This window comes from Phalacrocorax aristotelis, chromosome 20 (assembly GCF_949628215.1).
Source record: "Phalacrocorax aristotelis chromosome 20, bGulAri2.1, whole genome shotgun sequence".
NCBI classification, from domain to species: domain Eukaryota; kingdom Metazoa; phylum Chordata; class Aves; order Suliformes; family Phalacrocoracidae; genus Phalacrocorax; species Phalacrocorax aristotelis.
The window spans coordinates 4,331,979-4,339,651 of NC_134295.1; the positions used below are offsets into that span (position 1 = coordinate 4,331,979).

The 7,673-nt window shown below is 48.8% G+C and overlaps 1 long non-coding RNA gene across 2 annotated transcripts; it reads right to left on the reverse strand.

Annotated features, from left to right (window-relative positions):
* On the reverse strand, nucleotides 1–7,421 carry LOC142066868 (uncharacterized). 2 transcript variants are annotated; one of them, XR_012663820.1, is made up of 3 exons: nucleotides 7,172–7,421; nucleotides 4,146–4,965; nucleotides 1–3,548 (listed from the first exon to the last, which is right to left on the reverse strand). It is a non-coding gene; the product is annotated as an uncharacterized LOC142066868 (long non-coding RNA). The 2 variants fall into 2 exon arrangements; XR_012663819.1 differs by having other exon boundaries at nucleotides 4,809–4,965; nucleotides 7,172–7,416.
* Nucleotides 7,422–7,673: the final 252 nt, after the last annotated feature.

The following is a 7,673-nucleotide window of genomic DNA, read 5'->3' on the forward strand; positions in this document are numbered from 1 at the left end:
ATCGACACATCAGGTTAGGCTCTCACAAGTGAGGCTCGGTGGCTTTATAATGTGTGTGGTGAGCTGTAGTGCACCACAGGACCAAAACATGCTTCTTTAGATGTTTCATTTACACTAAACTCAAAAAAAAATAACCAGGCCTAAACTGGAGAGAATTCTGCCATTTAATCCCAGAACCATCTCGAGCAACCACCTCCCCAACTCCAAAGCTACAGCCTACTTCAGGAAGCAAAGCCCCACCATCCAACCGAGCACCACCAAAAGTTTAACGACCACGGTTCAGGAGCTTAGGTTTCAGCTCAGGTGCATCCAGATAAAGACTCCATGCTCGCAACCTCCCTGTGTCAGTCTTTTGGAATCTTCTTCAAAGAGCGCTATGGCAGACTATGAAACCTGGTGTTGATTGTAATGTGAAAAGCAGACTGGATTCCCCAGCCACCCACACAATGAGGAGACACTCACTTTACCAAATGTTTGTGAAAGCTGAAGCAGATTTTGGAATATGCCTCATCAATGAGGCCCTGGCACTTTACTAACTACTAAGGCATTCGATGAAATTCCAACTATGGGCTTTGGGAAGCAGACGACAGTACAGTTCTTAACAACGTTTCCACCCAAGAGCTGAAAATCCTCCCGCCGGTCGTGTCATCCCATGTTGTAACTACCATCCTTCCAGCTCCGCAGAACCGGACGAGGCTTCTTGCAACGCACCAACGCTCTTTTCTCAGCCTGAGCGATCCCTGCTAAGCAGCACGCAGCAGTCCTCCCTTCCCCATCTCCCTAAGTGCTGAGCACGCTTTCCTCCACAACAGGCTCAGCCCCTGGCTGCTCAGATAGGCTGGGGAGCCAGCTCGCCGCTCTCACATGGCACTGCAGGCCACCGCCGCTCGGCTGGCTCCTCCTGAGTGGAAGTCTCCTTCATGAAGGTGGCCATGCCATTTAACCCAACACTAAGGCAGTTTAGGAAACCTGGTCTAGATTAGAGTACTAGAAACAGGAGTAATGTCTTCTTTCCGACCCCCCCGCGGAAAAAAAAAAAAAAGGCCCTGCCAACTGTGTGATGGCAAATATGGACTGAATCGTTGACATGGAAACCGGACTAAAGTCAGCCGCGCTCCCTCACGCTCACAAACACAAGTTATCATTATCCCCAGCCTTTCAACTTGCTACAAACATGGACTGGATTATTACTTCAGGAATTGGGTAGAGTTTCTATAATAAAGTATTGACTAGCGCAACTAAGCTAGAACGAAACGAGCTGAGAAGCGATGAACGTAGTTGGGTGAAGAAGGAGAACGTAGTTGGGTGAAGAAGGAAAACGTAGTTGGGTGAAGAAGGATGCTCTTCCATTTTACTGAAAGGCACGGTATGCTGAGATATGCAGACTGGACCCAAGAACAAGAGACCCATCTATTATAATTCATGGAGCACGCTGCAAAATATGGAATGGAGTAAGGAAAGGTTTTCTACTGTACCTCAGCTTATCTGAGAGTAGTTTTGCTAAAGAAAATTACATTTCCTGTAAATGTGTTTATATTTGCCCAGCCCATGCCTTCCAGTATTTCAGCCGCTGTCATATCTAGGTTAAGCTCGCTCATGGCAGCTTCATAACCACCAAGATTAATATTATTTGAGTTGTTTGCCGTGAGAGGCTGATGTGCTGGGCATTGTGAGAGACAGTGCTGATTTATCCTCTTAAAAAATAAAGGTCAGGATGCTGTAGAAGCCCCCTCTCCAGCGCTGCCACCGTAGCACAGGGGCAGGCAGCGAGGCAGCTCTGCGCTGCCGACTGAAGCGGAGTTTCAGCAGAAGGGAACTCGTGTGGGTTTGCTGAACACAGCAGCACAGCTCAAAGGCAGGAGTGGGTCGTACACGGGGTTTTGCTGCTTCCCACGGAGTCAGCACCGAGTGGCTCCCCAGGGAAGGGAGCGAGCCCTTGCCCAGCCGCGCTGCGAGAGCCTGGCGTTAGCATCTGACAGGGAGCTGCAAAACTTTGGATGCATATTAAGAGAGGAAAGGGGACTCGGCCTGACTCAAGGAAATGCATTATTTTAGCGGCCCTCGCTAGGAGGAGTAAAAGGCGAAGCGGAGTTTGCGGAGGGGAAGGGACGCGCAGCCGGCCGCGCATCCTGCGCGACGCCCTGCGGAGCAGCAGCGGTGGGCTCGGGGCAGCCGGGCCCGGTGACACACGAGTTCCTGGCCCAACGGCTGCTGGCGTGCGCCCGGCCACCTCCCACCTGAGCCATCCCCGGCGGGCTGAAATTGGAACAGGAACAAGTTTTTTGGGGCGCATATGTGCAGATTCGGGGGCTAATCGGGAAGAGCAGCTCCCACTCGTCAAGGTGAATAAGGCTGGAGTTGGAATTTAATAATTCCAGAGAGAATTGAGAGATGTTCGGAGAGGGGGCAACGCGGGGAGGAAAACAGGAATAAAGTGCGGGGAAAGAGTAAATCGCGTTTATTTTATACACGCGGGTGTGCTCCCCGGGCGGCCCAGCCGCCCCCGGACACGAGCGCTGGGGTGCTGAGCGTCGGAGAAGGAAGAGTAAATCTACTTACAAAAAAAAAAAAAGGCCAAAAAAAAAATTCAAACAAAATGCGGACCGGAGTTTCTAAACCCCCCCTGCACTGGATCAGGAGCCAACCGGCTCATTTCCTACTGAATCCCACCAGATTCGGGACCTGTCGGGTGGGCTCGCAGAGCAAGCGGGTTACATTGCAAACCTCGCTTGGAAGAGTTAAAAAACAAGACAAAACAAAACAAGAGGTTTTTTAAGCTGCGAAAAGAGAAAGACCTCAACTCTGGGCCTGGATTTTCCCAGTCAAGCAGAAGTATTATTCTGTTTCAAGTAGTTGGGAAGCGGCGATGCCATGCGGGAGGTGGGTCCGCCGGGTTTCTCCCACCCTCGGCTGCTCTTTTCAGTGGAGTGTGAAAAAAAATTATACATATAGATATATATATAAAATATTCACTCCCGTGAAATTCTGTCCTTCTAAAGTGTATTTTTAGAGAAGTTTGAGTTCAGGCGTCACGACTGGGGCGGGGGGGAGGTTGCTGCGGGAGAGGCAGGCGCCAAGAAAGGAGGTTTTTTCACCTTTTTCATGAAGCTCTTGCACTGCCATTTTCCCGAGGAGGGAGGGAGGAGAGCGGAGCAGCAGCGGCGCTGCCGAGGAAGTTTCTCACGGCAACTGCGGGCTGGATCTGGAACGGAGCCTTTTGTTCCCGGCAAGTTCAGCAGGAGAGAGAGTTGGGAGTCTGCTTGAAGAGAAAAACCAGCGGAGAAATAAAATGGAGGGAAGTAGGAAGAGAGGAGGGAGAGCGCGCTGAGCTGCAGAAGCAGCGAGCTGGGGGGCTCTGCGGCACGGCATTTGTTTAGGAAGTTGGTGTGGGAACCTGGGGCAGACACCCCTCGTTGGGTGCCTGGGAACGAGTGAGGGACCGAAGGACAGGCGGTGCTGTGAAGGAAGTGGAATTTTCCGCGGGGTTCACATCCTTCAGTGCTCTTTTTGCCAAGATTTTTATCTCCTCGCTCGAAGAAGGGTGCCTCCTAGAGACATCAGGAAAAAGGCCTTAAAGATGAGGCATGCTCTAGGTCTGTTTAAACTAAATAATTAAATGCAGGGGACACCTTCCCTTAGAAATTACAGGGAGGTCTGAAGACCAGGCGCAACTTTGGGGACTCCCCACCCTCCCCTCCGTTTCCCTTTCTCCCCAGGTGGTGTTGAAACACTGTATGTGATCTCCGAACAGGGTGAAAACAGCACAAAAAAAAAAGGGCCCCCCCCCAAGATTTAACGCTTATACACATAGCCAATATATTCTATAGTCACATAAGCAATCGGTTTTGCCTCCCAGTACACACTGCTGATTCTTCACACCAAAACCACACGTGCTCTTTGCATGTAACACAGAACGCCATGTAAACTCATGTGAATTAACCCTCAAATCGTTGACAAACATCCACCGCTTCAACGGTCACCCGCAAAAGGTGCAGCAGAACTTTAATCCCCTCGTTGTTTGTGCACTTGGTGGTGGATTCAAAAAGCAGGAGCCTGTGGATGACCAGAGCTAGCTTTTTGCACAAGTTTGCTTTTTTAGTGCCGGTGTCCTGCAAATATGGCTTGATTTAAAAAATGTTCATCACCTTCTGCCTTCTCAGCAGAGGCAGGGGAGAAGCGCCTTCGCCCTGTGCAAGGGAGTGCATGGTGTGGCTGTGACAGCAGCTCGGCGGGACACCACGTGGGAAATCCGAGCTAGGATTTAAACGTGCTTTTCCACTCCAGCCATGAGGGACCGCGAGCCTTGGGGGGGGGGGGCATAAAAAAAATAAAAACAAAACAAAAAACCCCAAACCTTTTCGTGCTGCTCAGAAGCGACCTCTGTGGCTGCTCGGGGAGGGAAGTTGAACAGCCCTGAGCTGAGCGCAGGGCACCGCCGGCTGCGGGGCCGGGAAAATGGAAAAGCATTTAAAAAATGGGAAGCGTGTGTGGGGACCCCCGACCCCAGCAGGGTCGCTCCAGAAGGAGCGTTATTCTGCGGGGCTGGACGAGGAGCCGCAGCCCGGGGGTGGCTGGGAAGCGGCTGCCGTGGCGTGCGGCTGAGCACAAGGACAGCCGGCGGTGGCAGGGCCAGCGCCAGCCCCAGGTGCTGGGGACATCTAGCGCCGGATTTTCAGAGGCGTCCGGTGCCCGACGCACCGAGCTCTCAAAGCGTCCCCCGGAGCGGCGGGGGGTGGCGGGAGGCTGGAGCCCCCCCCCCTCTTCCCGCGGGAGCGGGGCCCTGCGCCCCCCCGGGGGGCTTCACCGACCTGATCGGCGGCTTCGGGCTGCCCAGGTGCCGCACGGGGGGGGCTCGGGAGGGGGGCAGCGGCAGCGGTCACGGGTGGGTCGCCACAACTGCATCTTCGGGACTTTCTTCTGGAGCCTTTGGTAAAATCGCCTCGCCATCGGGGACCTCTGAAAGGCCTGTAAAAGTTTCATGGGGACATGTCATAAGGGGTTTCAGTTCTTCACGTTTTTTTATGGTGGTGTTAACTTTTACATCTTTGTGAGTAATTAACAGCGTGGCTGAGAAAAGATTTAAAGACAACCCCCCCTTCTCTCCTTTCCCTCCTTTTCCGAAACAGTGCAAATCCGGTTTACCTCTGACTCGACGCCCGCCGGGACAGAGGTGAGGTGAAACGCACAAGCCCCACGGCTTGTCCACGTATGCGGGAAAAGCAATTAAAACCTACATCTTAATGAACATGTCTGTTAAAATAAATATTATTTTGCTATGGTTATTTTTGCTTGTTCACACCCCCCCCACCCCCCACCCCAACTTTGTTTTACTAAAGCAGGGAAACACACACAGAAACCTTGCCTGCAGTAGATGCTTTTTTTTTTTTTTTTTTTAAACGGAGCCCAGATGCTGGTCAGGATTAAGGTTACACCAAACACATTCTACATTGCCATTTTCCAAACAGAATGAAGCAGATGGAAAAGATGGAAGAGGATACGGCAGGAACGGAGCACCGCTGAAAACTGCAAGCCCTGCACTAATGCTGGAGAGGAGTGAGCTCAGATGCCAGGAGAGGCAGAGAGAAACCGGGCTTATCGCCTCTGCATATTGCATTCTTCATGTTTAGAATAAGTATTTTTAATTAAACAGCCATCAGAATTTGTGCTTTAAACCTTATATTTAAAATGGGAAAAGAAAATTCAGCTGCAGCCGTTCACTCTAGTCTCCTTAGGGCTCAGTCCTAGAAGATGCAAAAGCCACTGGCCTCAGGCCATCCGAGTACTTAAGTATATGCGTAATTTTAAACATCAGCAGGCCCGGTGATTTTAAGCATATACTCCCTTAAAGTTACCCATGTACTCAGCACTTTGCAGGATCCACCCATAATACTCATAGCAGCTCCTAGCTCAAGAAAATGTATCTGTACCTCTGAGAAAACAAAGAAAATCTTCTTTTGCAAAGGGCCAGAGAATTTTTGAGTTCTAAAAGACACCGGTTCATCAGTGCTGGGAACTCAGGTCACACAGAAATAAAATCTGTAGGGGAGGTTAGCTGAATCCACGGTTATTTGCAAAACACCACCATTTGGCGAATTCATTCCAGTATTTTAGGTGAAATTCTGTGATAGCTTACTCAGCCCTGTGACTCAATCATATGATTTGCTTTGAAAATCTCTTGCAAAAATGGATTTTTAGAGATTTTTGTTGATATTACATAGGCACGCACACAATACAGAGAAAGAACACACAAACTATTAAATATTCATGCTATGGGGAGAACACTTAGTAATGTCCCTTCGTTTCAGATGTACAAAGGCAGGCATGAATGACTGAAGGAAAATTTAATAAAACAAAACAATCGCAATATTCTACACAACAAGGTGCTGACCAGCTTCGAAACATTTGACCGTGAAAGGGTCAGACAGAAATTCTACTTACCCACCTTTCAACAGTCATCCAGAAATGTGTATTTCAAAATGTTAATTCTGTAATCTAACCCACATGGGGAGCTTTAGGACTTTACACGCACACAGAAGTCAGTGTTTTCTGCTTTCTGATTTTTCTACTTCTCTAGGCCTCGAGCCTGAAACCTCGCTCAAACGTGCATGGCCTAAAGGTAGGACTCCCAGCCTCACAAGTGTGCACCTCAGTGAAATTTACTTGCATTCAAAACAAAAAATTTAAGCACGTTCTGTCCAGCTTCTCTGGAACTTTTGGAATTCAGTACTGGACCTGTGAAACAAGGTCATTTTTTATCCAACAGTTATCTCTGACTTTAGAGAGGCCCACAATCAAACCTTAGCAATATTACTTCGTATAAAGGCTGATACTATCACACGCGCTTTCAGTCAAACAAAGGCATTGGCCAGAACTGTTTACTTTCTCTGTAAAAGAGAATCCCAAGCTCCAGACTTACTGAAAATCATAAAAGAGACATGATTTTCAAGTATTTATAAAAATACTGAGTATCTCTGGCAAACCCCCAAAAACGACAGCAAAAAATAGCCCCAAACCTCTAACATTCAAGGGTTGTTGCTTACACTCCTATCTTTATAAGTAGGTACCTGAGCAAAACGTGCTCAGAAGGATTCATGTTCATCATACCTATGGGTAAGGAGTGTAACGACATACATTATGAAACAAAGTATTTAAAATTATTAATTTTTCCTACCTTCAGAAAACACAGTCAATGACCCAGGGTTTCCAGTGGCATGGGTTCACGGAATCCCCGAGAGCACCGCAGGCTTCCCTGTGGAATCCTGACCCTCCAGATCCACGACCTTTCTACTGTTTTACTTATTGTGCCTATTCTCAGACTGTATTTTCTTAACGATTATCTTACACATATGCACAGAGTAGCCAGCACCCGTCACTCTCTGTTTAAGCCCAGGAACGATAGCAGTAAATAATGCTGAAGCAGCACAAGGAACATAACCTCTGGGCGTCAGTGATCGGGGCTGTCCAGGGCTGTAATGGTCCACGGGTGGTTATCAACAGTTATGCAGGATAATGGAGTCCCGCACTCAGTTACCATTAGTTAAGAAGCTTCTTGTTTGTTTGGGTTTTTTTTAAAGGACTTTGCAATACTTGAAAATTCATTACTTTTTCCTGTATCAATAGCCATGACGTAGCAGCTTTCTTTAAAAATACAAAAAACCCCACCAGCAAACAAA